A 17904-nucleotide genomic window follows, 5' to 3' on the forward strand; every position below is an offset into this window, starting at 1 on the left:
ATGTTCCTCTGCTGGACAGTTGCGTATTGCTGTCTGATGAAGTCCCATTTGTTTATTCTTTCTATTGTTTCCCTCAACTGAGGAGTTACAGTGTCCGAAAAGATTCTTTTGAAACTGATGTCAAAGAGTGTACTGCCTATATTCTCTTCCAAAAGACTTATTGTCTCAGGCCTAATCTTTAGGTCTTTGATCCATTTTGAGTTTATTTTGGTGTGTGGTGAAAAAGAATGGTCAATTTTCAATCTTTTGCATGTGGCTGTCCAGTTTTCCCAGCACCATTTGTTGAAGAGACTTTCTTTTCTCCATTGTAGGCCCTCTGCTCCTTTGTCGAAGATTAGCTGTCCATAGATGTGTGGTTTTATCTCTGGGCTTTCAATTCTGTTCCATTGATCTGTGGACCTGTTTTTGTACCAGTACCATGCTGTTTTGATCACTGTAGCTTTGTAGTATGTTTTGAAATCTGGGATTGTGATTCTGCCGGCTTTGTTTTTCTTGCTCAGGATTGCTTTAGCAATTCGCGGTCTTTTGTTGCCCCATATGAATTTTAGGATTGTTTGTTCAATTTCTGTGAAAAATGTTCTTGGGATTCTGATTGGGATAGCATTGAATCTGTATATTGCTTTAGGTAGTATGGACATTTTAACTATGTTTATTCTTCCAATCCATGTGCAAGGGATGTCTTTCCATCTCTTTATGTCATCGCCTATTTCTTTCAAGAAAGTCTTGTAGTTTTCATTGTATAGATCCTTCACTTCCTTGGTTAAGTTTATCCCAAGGTATTTTATTCTTTTCGTTGCGATTGTGAATGGGATAGAGTTCTTGAGTTCTTTTTCTGTTAGTTTATTGTTAGTGTATAGAAATGCTACTGATTTATGCACGTTAATTTTATACCCTGCTACTTTGCTGTAGTTGTTGATTATTTCTAATAGTTTTTCTGTGGATTCTTTGGGGTTTTCTATGTATAAGATCATGTCGTCTGCAAACAACGAGAGTTTTACTTCTTCGTTACCTATTTGGATTCCTTTTATTTCTTTTTCCTGCCGAATTGCTCTGGCCAGCACCTCCAGAACTATGTTGAATAGGAGTGGTGAATGTGGGCACCCTTGTCTTGTTCCTGTCCTCAGAGGGATGGCTTTCAGCTTTTGTCCATTGAGTATGATGTTGGCTGTGGGTCTATCATATATGGCCTTTATTATGTTGAGGTACTTTCCTTCTATACCCATTTTACTGAGGGTTTTTATCATAAATGGGTGTTGGATCTTGTCGAATGCTTTCTCTGCATCTATTGAGATGATCATGTGGTTTTTGGTTTTCATTTTGTTAATGTAGTGTATCACGTTGATTGACTTGCGGATGTTGAACCATCCCTGTGTCCCTGGTATAAATCCCACTTGATCATGGTGTATAATCTTTTTGATGTATTGCTGTAATCGGTTTGCCAAAATTTTGTTGAGGATTTTTGCATCTATGTTCATCAGTGATATCGGCCTGTAGTTCTCCTTCTTTGTGTTGTCCTTGTCAGGTTTGGGGATCAGAGTGATGTTGGCTTCATAGAATGTGTTAGGGAGTTCTCCATCTTTCTCAATTTTCTGGAACAGTTTGAGGAGAATAGGTATTAAGTCTTCTTTGAATGTTTGGTAGAATTCTCCAGAGAAGCCGTCTGGTCCTGGACTCTTGTTTTTGGGGAGGTTTTTGATTACCGTTTCTATTTCCTTACTTGTGATTGGTCTATTCAGATTCTCCATTTCTTCCTGATTCAGTTTGGGGAGATTGTAGGAGTCTAGGAATTTGTCCTTTTTTTCCAGGTTGTTCAATTTGTTGGCATATAGTTTTTCATAGTATTCTCTTATGATCTCTTGTATTTCATTGGTATCTGTTGTGATTTCTCCTCTGTCATTCCTGATTTTATTAATTTGCGATTTCTCTCTTCTTTTCTTGGTGAGTCTGGCTAGGGGTTTGTCAATTTTGTTAATTCTTTCGAAGAACCAACTCTTTGTTTCATTGATCCTTTCTATTGTCTTTTTTGTTTCAATATCGTTTATTTCTGCTCTTATTTTTATTATTTCCCTCCTTCTACTGACTCTGGGCCTTGTTTGTTCTTCTTTTTCTAGTTCTGTTAGGTGTCGTTTGAGGTTGCTTACGTGAGCTTTTTCTTGTTTAGTGAGGTGAGCCTGTATTGCGATGAATTTCCCTCTTAGGACTGCTTTTGCTGCATCCCAAATGATTTGGTATGTCGTGTTCTCATTTTCATTTGTCTCCAGATAATATTTGATTTCTTCTTTAATTTCTTCAATGATCCATTGTTTGTTGAGAAGCGTGTTGTTTAGTCTCCACATTTTTGCACCTTTCTCTGCTTTTTTCTTGTAGTTGATTTCTAGTTTAATAGCGTTATGATCAGAAAAGATGCTTGATATTATTTCAACTCTCTTGTATTTATTGATGTTTGCTTTGGTTCCCAAAACATGGTCAATCCTTGAGAATGTTCCATGTGCACTTGAGAAGAATGTGTAACCTGCTGTTTTTGGATGAAGTGTTCTATATATATCTATTAAGTCCATCTGGTCTAATTTTTCATTTAATTCTATTATTTCCTTATTGATTTTCTGTCTGGATGTTCTGTCCATTGGTGTTAATGGTGTGTTGAGGTCCCCTACTATTATTGTATTGTTGTTGATGTCTTCTTTTAGTTCTATTAAGAGTTGCTTTACAAATTTTGGTGCTCCTGTGTTGGGTGCGTATATATTTATAAGTGTTATGTCTTCTTGGTGGAGAGTCCCTTTTATCATTATATACTGTCCCTCTTTGTCTTTCTTTATCTGTTTTGCTTTGAAATCTACCTTGTCTGATATTAGTATAGCGACACCTGCTTTCTTTTGTTCATTATTAGCTTGGAGTATTGTTCTCCATCCCTTCACTCTGAGTCTGTGTTTGTCTTTGGGGCTGAGGTGTGTTTCCTGGAGGCAGCATATTGTTGGATCTTGTTCTTTGATCCATCCTGCCACTCTGTGTCTTTTGATTGGGGAGTTCAATCCGTTTACATTTAGAGTGATTATTGAGACGTGGGGACCTACCACTACCATTTTGTGTCTTGTTTTCCGGTTTTCTTCAGTTTCCTTTGTTTCTCGTCCCATGGTTTAATCTGTTCTGATGTAGAGCTGCTACTCTCTGTTGTTATCCTTCTACTTATCTCCTCTGCTCTTGGTTTTGTAGCCCCTTTCCTTTTTTGGATTTTTCAGGAATGAGGGTTTTCCTGAGGATTTCCTGGAGAGGAGGTTTTGTGGCAATGAACTCCCTTAATTTTTGTTTATCTGGGAAAGTTTTTATTTCTCCATCGTATTTGAAGGATATTTTCGCTGGGTAGAGAATTCTCGGCTGTAGGTTTTTGTCCTTCAGATTTTTGAATATATCATTCCACTCTCTTCTAGCCTGTAGAGTTTCTGCTGAGAAATCTGCTGATAGCCTGATGGGGGTTCCTTTGTAGGTTAGTTTCTTTTGCCTGGCTGTCCTTAATATTTTCTCCTTGTCGTTGACTTTTGCTAGCTTCACTACTATATGCCGTGGAGTTGGTCTTCTTGCATTGATAAAGTTTGGAGATCTATTGGCTTCTGTCACCTGAAGATCCATCTCCCTCACCAGATTTGGGAAGTTCTTAGCCATTATTTCTTTGAATAAGTTTTCTGCCCCTTTCTCCTTCTCTTCTCCCTCTGGTATACCTATAATCCTTACGTTGCATCTCCTAATTGTGTCTGATAATTCTCGGAGAGTTTCTTCATTTCTTTTAAGTCTTGCTTCTCTCTCCTCCTCTGCCTGCAACAATTCTATATTGCCATCTTCCAAATTGCTAATTCTTTCCTCCATATTATCGGCCCTACTGTTCAGAGCATCTAGATTTTTCTTAATCTCCTCTATTGTGTTCTTCATTTCCAGTATTTCTGTTTGGTTCTTCTTTATCGTATCAAACTCTTTTGTGACATAGCTCCTGAACTCGTTGAGTTGTCGGTCAGAATTCTCTCTTAACTCAGTGAGTATTTTAATGATGGCTGTTTTGAAGTCATCATCATTTAGGTTATATATCTCATTTTCTTTGGGATTGTTTTCTGTGTATTTGTTACTTTCTTTCTGTTCTGGAGATTTAATGTATTTTTTCATATTGCTTGATGATGTTGATTTGTGCCTCCGCATGGAGATAGAGTTTAGTTGCTCCTTTCACTTGTTTCAGCTGCTGCGGTGAGGGGAGCAGCTGTTTATACTTCACCAACCAGGAACCCTGTCCGTAGTTGCTAACTGGGCCTGGGCCCCTCTTCGTAGCCACAGTGGCCCTTTGGATTCCCTCCTCTGCCGTGGGGGCCGTCACGGGGGGCTTCAGGCTGCAGGTGCCTACTGTTGTTGCCCACCTAGATGCGCTCTCTCCTTGGGGTCTGCAACGGTGTTATGGGCTTTTCCAGCGGCCAGGGGTGGGATCACTTTTATTTGTCGCTCGGTTGCTGTCGGCACCCACCAAATCTCACTTGTCCTCTATGGGTCGCAGGAGAGCTATTGGCATCTTCTACAGTCTGTGGTTAGTACACCTAGCTATGCTGCTTTTGCCCTGGGGTCTTCCAGCCTTGTGGCTGGCGGCTGGGTGCCTTCTACTGGTGCTGTGCAGAGGCTTTCCCTAAGGCTTCTGTGAGCCTGTAGGGTTTCCCCCTAGGCTACTAAGCTGGGTCTCTGGAACTCTCTCCAGCCCCAGTCCTCTCCGAGATCTCCGGCAATCCCTAGCCTCACCGGGTGGGCAACGGCAGCTGGGGGTCGCCCCGCCCTCTGGGCTTCTCTCCGGGCCTCTGCCGGGAGCTCTGAATGCTCAGCGTGGCCCCTCTGCTACCGGCAGACAGAGAGTTTTGTCTGCTGCCTGGCGGAGCTCCGGCGCTTCCCCTCCGGGTCGCCGGACCCGCCTTTGAAAGTTCCCCCGCCCCGGTCCTCTCCGAGATCTCCGGCAATCCCTAATCCCACGGGGCGGGCAATGGCAGCTGGGGGACGCCCCGCCCTCTGGGCTTCTGTCCGAGCCTCTGCCGGGAGCCCTGAATGCTGGGCGTGGCCCCTCTGCTAATGGCAGACAGAGAGTTTTGTCTGCTGCCCGGGCGGAGCTCCGGCGCTTCTCCACCGGGTCGCCGGACCCGCCTTTGAAAGTTCCCCCGCCCCGGTCCTCTCCGAGATCTCCGGCAATCCCTAGTCCCACGGGGCGGGCAACGGCAGCTGGGGGTCGCCCCGCCCTCTGGGCTTCTCTCCGGGCCTCTGCCGGGAGCCCTGAGTGCTCAGCGTGGCCCCTCTGCTACCGGGAGACAGAGAGTTTTGTCTGCTGCCTGGCGGAGCTCCGGCACTTCCCCTCCGGGTCGCCGATCCGGCCTTTGAAAGTTCCCCAGCCCCGGTCCTCTCCGAGATCTCCGGCAATCCCTAGTCCCACGGGGCGGGCAACGGCAGCTGGGGGTCGCCCCGCCCTCTGGGCTTCTGTCCGGGCCTCTGCCGGGAGCCCTGAGTGCTCAGCGTGGCCCCTCTGCTACCGGCAGACAGAGAGTTTTGTCTGCTGCCTGTCGGAGCTCCGGCGCTTCCCCACCGGGTCGCCGGACCCGCCTTTGAAAGTTCCCCCGCCCCGGTCCTCTCCGAGATCTCCGGCAATCCCTAGTCCCACGGGGCGGGCAACGGCAGCTGGGAGACCTCCGTGCCCTCCATGTCTCTCTCTGGGACCCTCCGGGCGCCCCGAGCACCAGGCCGGGTCTCCCCGCCAATGGCGGGGAGAGACTCTCCCCGCGGGCTCAGGTGTGCAACTCCAAAGTTTCCCTCTGCGTTTAGGAGTAATTGCGGGGGGTTTAGGTAGGGTTCTGGTCACCTGTTTCCACCGTTGCTCCTCTGTTGTGTTCTCGCTCCTGCCCTAGATGTGTGTGGATCCTCTGGGGGCGTCCGTTGGAAGAAAGCTGCTTGCGGGTACTAGGCTGCCCGTCGGGGTCGGAGAGTTTTCACCTATTTCCACATCCTCCCGGAGGAAAGTCCGTCCGCCTTCCGATGTATAGTCGCGTGGGTGTCTCAGACGTCCTGAGATGCTGTCTGGATATCCTTTGTCAAGCGATAAGTGTCCAAATAATTGTAGACTCGAAGGGCGAGAGACAAAGAGGACTACTCACGGCGCCATCTTGGAATTCCTCCCGAGGCTGCCTGACTAATATATTTTTAATATAAACATTTAACTTAGGCAATAAGAAGAAAATCACATCTTCAAGTGCCAGGAAGGAAAAAAGAAGCCAAATCTAATTGAGTATATCTGGAGTGGGGTGCTAGATTCAGTATTTCTAACAACATCCCAGATAATGCTAAAGCTGCTGTTCAGATGATGACCACCTTAGGCCATCCAGTGTTTTGATTGGCAGATGTCTATAGCATATGGCAATTTTTTCACAGGTTAATGGCTATTTAGATATAGATAGGGCAACATGTTCTGGGCTTGATAAGAGGTAAAAGAGCCAAGTATACTTTAGCAATTGAAAGGACAATGGGGTTGGTGTGAGGTTGAATGGCAGCGGTTTCCAACACATGAGGGAAGTCAGCTAAATGCCAAGTGATCTCATCAGAGGCCGTATACCCAAACCCTGGCTTCCTGGGATGAAAATAAATGAATAACTGCTACATATATGAACAAGAATAAATATCATAAACATGTTTTGAATATAAAGAAAATGCAAAAGGATAGGCACAATATGAAAACATTATGTAAAATTTTAAACATACAAAACTATTCTAATTGTATTTTATTTATCGGTACATACATAAGTCATAGAATTATAAAAACTGTACTCTGCAGAGGAGGAAAAATTTCTCCCTACTTTCTTAGAGTCTCCAGATGGGTCTAAGAATTAAACTTATGTAAGACAGATTAGTGGGAGAAAAACATACAAATTTTAATTATCTTTTTACATGTTCATGGGAGCCTTCACAAAAAAAAATAAAGAACCAAAGAAGCACTTAGTGCCAAATGTTTATACAGTAATGGACAAAGAGTAGTACATTGTGAAAACAATTGTGACAAGACAAAGGGGCTTCAGCTAGGGTAAAGTGACTAGGAAGATAAGGGTTAGTTTAACAAGGTTTGTTTGTATAGATTTCTCTTGGACTTGACTCCCGCAACACTGGTGATAAGAATGTTTCTTTCTTCCAGGTAAGGAGGACATCTTTCAGATATGGCTGTTTGAGGCTATAATTTTTCTCTGAGCACTGGCTTTGCTGTGTCCCCTAAGTTTTTCTGCCATGTTTTTAGACCTTCTTTTCTTTCTTTTTTCTATTTGAGGATGACTGGCCCTGAGCTAACATCTGTTGCCAATCCTCCTCTTTTTGCTTGAGGAAGATTGTCACCAAGCTAACATCTGTGCCAATCTTCCTCCATGTTGTATGTGGGATGCCACCACAACATGGATCAATAAGTGGTGCGCAGATTCATGCCCAGGATCCAAACCCATCAACACTGGGCTGCTGAAGCAGAGCACATGAACTCCACCACTCTACCAGAGGGCCTGCCCCTTAGACCTTTTTTTTATTTTTTTTAAGATTTTATTTTTCCTTTTTCTCCCCAAATCCCACCAGTACATAGTTGTATATTTTAATTGTGGTTTCTTCTAGTTGTGGCATGTGGGACGCCACCTCAGCATGGCCTGATGAGTGGTGCTATGTCTGCACCCAGGATCCAAACTGGCGACACCCTGGGCTGCCAAAGCAGAGCACATGAAATTAACTACTTGGCCACGGGGCCACCCCAAGACCTTATTTTTAAAAACAGTTTTATAGTAACAGAAAAATTGACAAGAAAGTATAGATTTCTCATATATTCCTCCACACACAGTTTCCCTAATACTAACATTTTACAATAATATGATACGTTCATTAGAATAAATGAACCATAAAATAATAATTATATTAATTAAAGCTGATAATTTACTTAGATTTTCTTGGCTTTTACATAATACCTTTTCCAGTTCGAGGATTCCATCCAGGATACCACATTGCACTTAGTTGTCATATCTGTTTGAGCTCTTATTGGCTGTGACAGTTACTCACACTTCCCTTGTTTTTGAAGACCTTAACAGTTTTAAACAGTACTTGTCAGTTGGAAGATACTTATCAGGTATATTGTAGGATGTCCCTTTATAGCACTTTGATGATTTTGTCATGATTATAATGGGGTCATGGGTTTGGGACAAGAAGATCACAGAGGTAATGCCATTTTCATTACATTATATCAAGGATATAAACCGTCTATATGGTTTATGAATGTTCGTGTTGACCTTGATCACTTTGTTGAAGTAGTGTTTGTCAGGTCTCTCTACTATAAAGTTACTCTCCCGATCTCAACTTCCATACTGTACTTTTGAGAAAGAGGTCACTTTGACTAGCTCACACTTAAGAATTATGAAGCTATTCTTCCCTACCTTGAGGTCAGAGAATCAACATAATTTATTTGGAATTCTTCTGCATGTGAGATCTATCTCTTTCCCATTTATTAATTTATTGAATCATTTTTTATTTAACTTTGACCACACAGATATTTACTTCATCTCTTAATTTATAATCCAATACTACTTTATTTACTTTGTTGCTCAAATTTTCCAGCTTTGGCCATTGGGAGATTTTTTAGTTGGCTTTTGTGGACTTTTGGAAAACCCTCATTATGTATGTATGTGTGTGTGTGTGTGTGTGTGTGTAGCACTTCCTTACTTTCTGGCACTACAAGATACTCCAGGCTTATCTTTATGATCTCCTGCCACAGTTGTAGAATCAGCCATTTCTCCAAAAGACGTTGACTCTTTTTATAAATGAACGGTATTAGAAACCATGATCTGGGTGCAAGTTGTGCTCATTGCTACTGGGGTGTCATTTCTTTAAGGCCCTCTCAGTAGACAAAGCAGAGAAATATGTTTTCATGCTAACTAATATATATACACATATCTATAAATATGTATATAAGTAAACATCTTTATCTATATTAGGCTAAATGTGACTTCTTACTAATGTCTCCAACTTTAATCTACTACCAAATAGTTCATTCTAGCCTCCAGAAAATTCTAGCTTATCTGTAAATTCCCACTCCAAGAGTGAGAAACCTGACTCCCACCTTCCACCATCCATTTACTTAAATGTTCAATTCCAGTATACATTTATAGCAGTATCAGAATTGTTAAACCATACTCCTACAGAAACCAACTTAGCCAACTAGAGTACAGTGCTTATGTGCAATTTCTTTCACTTTTAGTCTCACAAACTGTGCTCATTTCTGGCAACTATTCCCCTTACCTGCTTCACTGAGGTAGTTTCATAAATCTGTACTATGCTTAGATTCCCTTTTAATTATCTGCATTCCTTCCAGAGCTTGCCCCAACCTCATAAATAGTGTTTTTTAGATTTTCATACATTAATCTTCACTCTTTGTGCTGTAATGTTTTATGGGTTTTGAGAAACACATAATGTCATTTACCCACTATTACAGTATAATGAAGAATAGTTACACTGTCTTAAAAATCCCCAATTTTTCTCTTAATCATCCATCCCTACTCCCTCCAAAGATCTGACAATAACTGATCTTTTTATTGCCTCTATAGTTTTGCCTTTTCCAGAATGTCATACAATTGGAAACCTACACTATTTAGCTATTTTAAGCTGTTTCTTTCACTTGGAAATATGTAGTTAAGGTTGCTTTATGTCTTTTTGTGGCATGATAGTTAATTTCTTTTTATCTCTGAATAATGTTCCCTTATATGAATGTACCATAGTATGTTTATCCATGCACCTCCTTAAGAACATCTTGTTTGCTTGTAGTTTTGGCATTCATAAATAAAGCTGCTTTAAACATTCTTATGAAGGATTTTGTATGGACATGATCTTTCAAATCAATTGAGTAAATGTGTAGGAGCATGATTTCTGGATTGTAAGGTAAGAATATGTTTATTTTTGTAAGAAACTGCAAAACTGTCCTCCAAAGTGGCTGTACCATTTTTCATTACAACCAGCAATGAATGAGAGTTCTTGTTGCTCTAGATCCTTATTAGCATTTAGTACTTTCAGTTTTTCAATTTTAGTCATTCTAAATCTTATTCTTGCCAAGTCAATTTCAAATTCTCCAAAAACAAATGATATCAAACAATTTCTCAAATGCTGATTTCCCATCTGCATATCTCTTGAGGTGAGGTATTTGTTCAGATCTTTGGATTTTTTTAATTGAGTTGTTTGTTTTCTTATTGTTGAGTTTTAGAATTATTTGCATATTGCAGATACAAGTCTTTTATCAGATATGTTTTACAAATATTTTCTCTCATTCTGCAGCTTGCTCTTCAGTTTCTTAACAGTGTCTTTTACAGAGGAGAAGTTTTTAATTTTAATAAAGTCTCACATCAATTTTTTTCTTTCATGAATCACGCTTTGATGTTGCATCTAAAAACTCATCACCAGGAGTGAAGTCATCATCATGGTGGAGTGAACATGCCTGGGATTCTCTCCTCTCCACCATACAACGAAAAGAGACATTCATATCCCAGCAGAAGGCATCCTAACACAACACAAAAATGTTGGAGAGACACATGCAGCAATATGACAGAGGGAGGAGAGGCTGGATTACCCCTCAGAGGAGCTGGAATGGGGTAAAGGAAAACTTCACTCCCTCCCCTAAAGACTGTGATCACGATTCTGGGAGGCCTCCAAGAGGGAAGGAACAGGGGAGGGGACATTGATTCATGGGAACATCAAGGATCCCCCCCAAGGGCCTGTGCAGCCTAGAAGGAAGACCTCTACAGGGGTGAGAGCTTTCATGGGGGTGACTTCATCAAGCCAACACCCCAGGAAAGCAGATAGTGAAAACCTAACTGGAAAGCCCCAAGAGCACATAGGAGAAAGCAGCCCTTCCCCCAACCACCTCACACCCAATCCACTGCCTTGGATCTCAGCTGGAGGTGGAGGGCTAAGAATACGCGACTGTGCACCCACACTCAGTGGTGATAGGCAGTAACTGCAACCAAATAATATCAGGATGTGTAAGACCAGAGCCACCCCCTCTAGCAATATCAAACATTATATCAAATCTCCAGACCAGAGAGAAAATGACAAGTACCCAGGATTCAAACCTGAGGACACAATAATATGTAATCTAAATGACAATGTATTCAAAATAGCTATAATGAAAAAACTCAAACAGGTAAGAGAGAATGTAGAGAAACAATTCAACGAGTTCAGGAGGTGCTTCACAAAAGAGATCGAAACTAAAGAAGAATCAATCAGAAATATTAGAGATGAAAGACACAATGGAAGAGATAAAACAAAATATGGATTCCCTGAACACTCAAGTGGATATCATAGAGAAGCATATCAGCATAATCGAAGATAGACATGTTGAAATGCTCCAGACAGAGGAGGAGAGAGAACTAAGACTGAAAAGAAATGAAGAAATTCTCCAAGAAATATCTTACTCAATTAGGAAATGCAAGATAAGACTTATAGGTATTCAAGAAGGAGAAGAGAAAGAGAATGGAGCAGAAAGTGTGTTCAAGGAAATAATAGCAGAGAACTTCCCAAACCTAGAGAAAAAGATGGAAATCTGTGTGTAACAGGCTTCCAGATCTCCTATATAAGTCAATTTAAAAAGGCCTACCACAAGGCAAAGAGTAGTACAACTTGACAAAATGAATGACAAAGAATGAATACTAAGGGCAGCAAGGCAGAAGAAAATAACCTACAAAGGAATCCCTATCAGGCTTTCAGCAGATTTCTCAGTAGAAACCTTACAAACTAGGAGAGAATGGAATGACATATTTAAATCTTTGAAAGAGAAAAGTTTTCAGCCACAATTACTCTATCCAGCAAAAATATCCTTCAGATATGATGGAGAAATAACAACTTTCCCAGAAAAAACAAAAGCTAAGGGAGTTTGGAACCACGAGACACAACCTACGAGAAATCCTCAAGAAGGCCCTCAGACCTGAATAAAAAGGGAGAAAGGGGTTTCAAAGCACAGAGGAAGGAGATAAATAGGTAGACAGAATCCGAATAGGATAGCAAATACTCAAGTATAGAGAAAGGGAAGGAAAATATCAAGAAAGAGAGATAATCTTATCATTTTAACCACAAACACACAACACAAGATGGAATAAAATGTGATATGAACAACTTAGGAGGGAGAGAGAAAGGGACTGAATTGCTTTACACTAAGGAAATCAGAGCACATCAGAAAATGGACTATCTTATACACGAGATTCTGAATAAAAACCTCATGGTAACCACTAAACATAAAAGCAGAACAGAGATACAAATAATAAATAAGGAGAAAACAAAGAAACACATCATAGAAAATTACATAATTCATTTGGTAGACCAAAACACACAGGAAAAGAAACAAAAGAAAGGGAGGGGAACTGGAAAAACGAGTGATTAAATGACAGCATTAAATCCTCAAATATCGATAATCACCCTAAATGCAAATGGATTGAATTCGCCATAAAAAGAGACACAGTGGTGAGATGGATTAAAGAACAAGACCCAACAATTTCTGCCTCCAGGAAACACATCTAAACTCCAATGAAAAACACAGGCTCAGAGTGAAGGGATGGAAAATTATACTACAAGCTAATGGCAAACAAAAGAAAGCAGGTGTCACAATATTTATAGCAGACAATGTAGACTTCAAGATAAGACAGACAAAGAGAGACAAAGAAGGGCAGTATATAATGATCAAAGGCACACTCCATCAAGAAGAAATAACAGTTATAAATATCTATGCACCCAACACAGGGGCACCAAAGGTCATAAAGCAAGTATTGACGAACCTAAAAGAAGATATTAATAATAACTCAATAATAGTAGGGGACCTCAACATTACACGTACATCAATGGATACATCATCCAGACAGAAAATCAACAAGGAAACAGTGTAATTAAATGAAAAGCTAAACCAGTTGGACTTAATAGACATATATAGAACATCCATTCAAAAACAGCAGAATACACATTCTTCTCAACTGTGCACAGAACATTTTCAAGGATAGACCATATATTGGGAAACAAGGCAAGCCTCTATAAATTTTAAAAAATTGAAATAATAGCAAGCATCTTTTCTGATCACAATGCTGTAAAGCTAGAAATTAATTACAAGGTAAAAGCTGAGAAAGGGACAAAGATGTGGAGACTAAACAATATGCTATTGAACAAGCAATGGATCACTGAAGAAATTAAAGGAGAAATCAGAAAATATCTGGAAACAAATGAAAATGATAACATTCCATACCAACTCATATGCAATGCAGCAAAAGCCACATTAATAGGGAAATTCATTGCAATACAGGCACACCTTAACAAACAAGAAAATTTCCAAATAAGCAACCTCAAATTACATCTAACTGAATTAGAAAAAGAAGAACAAACAAAACACAAAGTGATCATAAGGAGAGAAATAAAACAAATTAGAGCATAAATAAATGTTATTGAAACAAAAAAGGCAGTAGAAAGGATCAACAAAACAAAGAGCTTGCTCTTTGAGAAGATAAATAAAATTCAAAAACCCCTGGCCAGACTTACAAAGAAAAAAAAGAGAGAAAGCTCAGATAAAGAAAATTAGAAATTAAAGAGGTTAAATAACAACAGAAGCACAATGGATTATAAGAGAATACTATGAAAAACTATATTCCACAAAAGTGGGTAATCTAGAGGAAATTGATAAATTCTTACACTCTTACAACCTCCAAAATCCAAATCAATAAAAACCAGATAATTTAATTAGACAAATCACAAGGAAAGAGATTGAAACAGTAATCAAAATCATCCCAAAGAATAAAGGCCTAGGACCAGATGGCTTCCCTGGGGAATCATACCAAACTTTCAGAGAGGGTTTAATACCTATCCTTCTCAAGCTATTCCAAAAAATTATGGAAGATGTAACACTTCTTAACACATTCTACAAGGCCAACATCACTCTGATGCCAAAGTCTGACAAGGACAACACAAAAAAGGAAAACTACAGGCCAATATCTCTGATGAACATAGATTAAAAATCCTCAGCAAAATTTTGGCAACCCGAATTCAGCAATATATCAAAAGGATCATACATTATAATCAAGTGGGATTTATACTAGGGGCACAGGATGGTTCACCATCTCCAAATCAATCAATGTGATATACTACATCAACAAATTGAGGAAATCTGAATAGGAGTGAGGAAGTGAAACTCCCACTGTTCGCAGATGACATGATCTTAAATATAGAAAACCCTAAAGAATCCATAGGAAAACTATTAGAAATAATTAATAACTACAGTAAATTTTCAGGGTAAAAAATCAACTTATAAAAATCAGTTGCTTTTCTGTACTCTAATAACGAACTTACAGAAAGAGAACTCAAGAATTAAATTCCATTTACAATTGCAACTAAAAGAACAAAATACCTAGGAATAAATTTAACCAAGGAGGTAATGGACTTAATACAATGAAAACTATAAAACGTTACTGAAAGAGATTGATAATGACATAAAGAGATGGAAAGAGATTCCGTGCACATGGATTGGAAGAATAAACATATTCCAATAAACATCCAATAATACCAGAAACAATGTAAAGATTCAATGCAATCCCAATCAGAACCCCAAGCACATTCTTCATGGAAACAGAAGAAAGAATCCTAAAATTCATATGGGGCAGCCCAAGACCCCAAATTGCTAAAGCAATCCTGAGAAAAAAAGAACAAAGCAGGAGGCATCACAATCCCTGACTTCAAAACATACTACAAAGCCACAGTGATCAAAATGGCATGGTACGGGTACAAAAACATGCACACAGATCCATGGAACAGAACTGAAAGCCCAGAATTAAACTGCACTTCTATGGACAGCTAATCTTCGACAAAGGTGCCAAGAACATACAATGGAGAACAGAGAATCTCTTCAATAAATGGTGTTGGGAAAACTGGACAGCCACATGCAAAAGAATGAATGTAGACCATTATCTCATGCCATACACAAAAATAAACTAAAAATGGATCAAAGACTTGAAGATAAGTCCAGAAACCATAAAACTCCTGGAAGATTATTTAGGTAATATACTCTTTGACATTGAACCTGGAAGGATCTTTTCAAATACCATGTCTTCTCAGAAAAGGTAAACAAAAGAAAAAAATAAACAAGTGGGAGTTCATCAGACTAAAGAGATTCTGCAAGACAGAAGAAACTAGAATCAAAACAAAGAGACAACCCACCAACTGGGAGAAAATATTTGCAAATCATGTATCTGACAAGGGGTTAATCTCCATAATACATAAGGAACACATACAACTGAACAATAAAAAAAAAAAAACAGCCTGATCAAAAAATGGGCAGAGGATATGAACAAACATTTTTCCAAAGAAGATGTACAGATGGCCAACAAACACGTGCAAAGGATGTTCAACATCACTAATCATCAGGGAAATGCAAATCAAAACTACACTAAGATACCACCTTATGCCTGCTAAAATGGCGATAATCACTAAGACTAAAAATAACAAGTGCTTGTGAGAATGCAAACTGGTGCAGCCACTATGGAAAACAGTATGGAAATTCCTCAAAAAACTAGAAATAGAGCTACCATATGACCCAGCTATCCTACTACTGGGTATCTACCCAAACAACTTGAAATCAACAATTCAAAGTAACATATGCATCCCTATGTTCATTGCAGCACTATTCACAATAGCCAAGACGTGGAAACAATCAAAGTGCCCATCAACTGATGATTGGATAAAAAAGATGTGGTGTATATATATATATATATATATATATATATATATTCACACACAATGGAATACTACTCAACCGTAAAACAGACAAAAACACCCCATTTGCAACAACATCGAATGACCTGGAGGGAATTATGCCAAGCGAAATAAGACAGACCAAGAAACGCAAACACTAGATGATTTCACTCATGTGGAATATGAAAAAACACATGGACAAAGAAAACAGTTCAGTGCCCACCAGGGGAAGGGGGGTGGGAGACGGGCACAGGGGATAAAAGGGAGCATTTATGTGGTTACAGTCAAGAAATAATGTACAACTGAAATTTCGCATTGACGTAAACTATTATGAACTCAATAAAAAAATTTAAAAAGAAACAACTCATCACCAAATCCAGATTCTCCTAACTCACCTAATTCACCTAAATTTTCTCTTATGAGTTCCTCTGGAAGTTTTGTAGTTTGAATCTTAAATTAGGTCTTCGATATAGTTTGAGGGGTTTTTCTGAAAAATGTAAGGTCATGATTTTGCTATGGATGTGAGAAGTTTCCGGCATCATTTGTTGAAAAGAGTAGAATTTCTCCATTGACTTGCCTTTGCTCCTTTGTCAAAGATCAGTTGACTATATTTTGTAGGTCTATTTCCAGGCACTTTATACTGATCCATTGATCTATGTGTCTTTTCTTTCAGCAATAACACACTGTCTTGATTATTGTAGTTTTATAGTGAGCCTTGAAGTTGGATAGTGTCTGTCCTACAACTTTGTTGTCTTTCAGTATTGTATTTGATATTCTGTGTCTTTTGCCTTTCCATATAAACTTTAGAGACAGTTTGTTGATATCCACCAAAACTTGCTGAGATTTTGATTGGGATCACATTGAATCTATAGATAAAGTTGGGAAGAACTGACCTCTTAAGATTATTGAGTCTTTCAATACATAAACATGGAATATTTTTCCATTTATTTAGACCTTTTTGATTATTTTTTATTAGAGTTTTGTAGCTTTTCGTGTGTAGATCTTGTATATATTTTCTTAGACTTATACCTACTTATTTCTTGTTTTGTGGGGAGAGGGTAGGGGTGGTAAAACGAATAGTATTGTGTTTTTCATTTCCAATTCCAATTATCCAATTTCTAGTGTAGAAGAAAGCAATTTACTTTTGTTTGTCAACTTTGTATCCTGTGACATTCCTATAGTCATTTCTTAGTTCCAAAAGTCTTTTTGTTCATTTGCTTATTTTTCAGTTGTTGCTGTCAATTTTGAAGATTGTTTACAGAGATAATCATGTCATCTGAGAACAGAGATAGTATTTTTTTCTAATATGTTTAAGTGGCAAATATTTTAAAGTTACCATTCCAAGAAGCAATACAGACTCAAATATTAAAAAATTTGAAAAGATTCATCTCAGTGTCCTTTGTTCTAAGGAAAATGTAAATTGAAGTTATAATGAGATGCCACTGTATACACATGAAAATGGCTAAAATTAATAAGACTAACAATACCAAGTCTACATGTGAATGGGAACTTTCATACACTCCTGTTAGCAGAGTAAAATTATGCAAGTACTTTGGAAAACAAATTGATGTTTTCTAATAAAGTTATACATACATGTAGCCTCTGATCCAGACATTTCTGTTGTAGTTCTATACCCAAAGAAATTAATGTATATGTCAAAAAAAATAAACTAGACTTTTGTTGGTGAACACAAAGCAGTCTATACAGAAGTCAAAACATAATGATGCACACTATTCAAAAGTCAAAAATATCTCTCAAAAGAGATACATGATTTCATTTTTTATTAGATAATTATTATGCAATGTTATAAGCCAACATGACCTCAAGAAAGTAAATTTTTTAAAAAGTTAAAAAAAACTTGCACAAGAATGTTCATTGAAGTTTTATTTATAATAGCCAAATTTCTATCAATAAGAGAATACACCAGTAAAATACATTCAATGAGATACTTCCCAGAAAATAATGTTCTGATACATGCACCAATATGGCTGAAATACAAAAACCATTATGTTGAACAAAGAAGGCAGGCACAAAAGAGTATAAAAGGTATGATTTTATTTATAAGATTTTTAAGAACAAGCAAAACTACTCAAAAGAAATTAGAGCAATGGAGCAATGGTTACCTCAAGT

Source organism: Equus przewalskii, chromosome 6 (genome assembly GCF_037783145.1).
Source record: "Equus przewalskii isolate Varuska chromosome 6, EquPr2, whole genome shotgun sequence".
Lineage (NCBI taxonomy): Eukaryota > Metazoa > Chordata > Mammalia > Perissodactyla > Equidae > Equus > Equus przewalskii.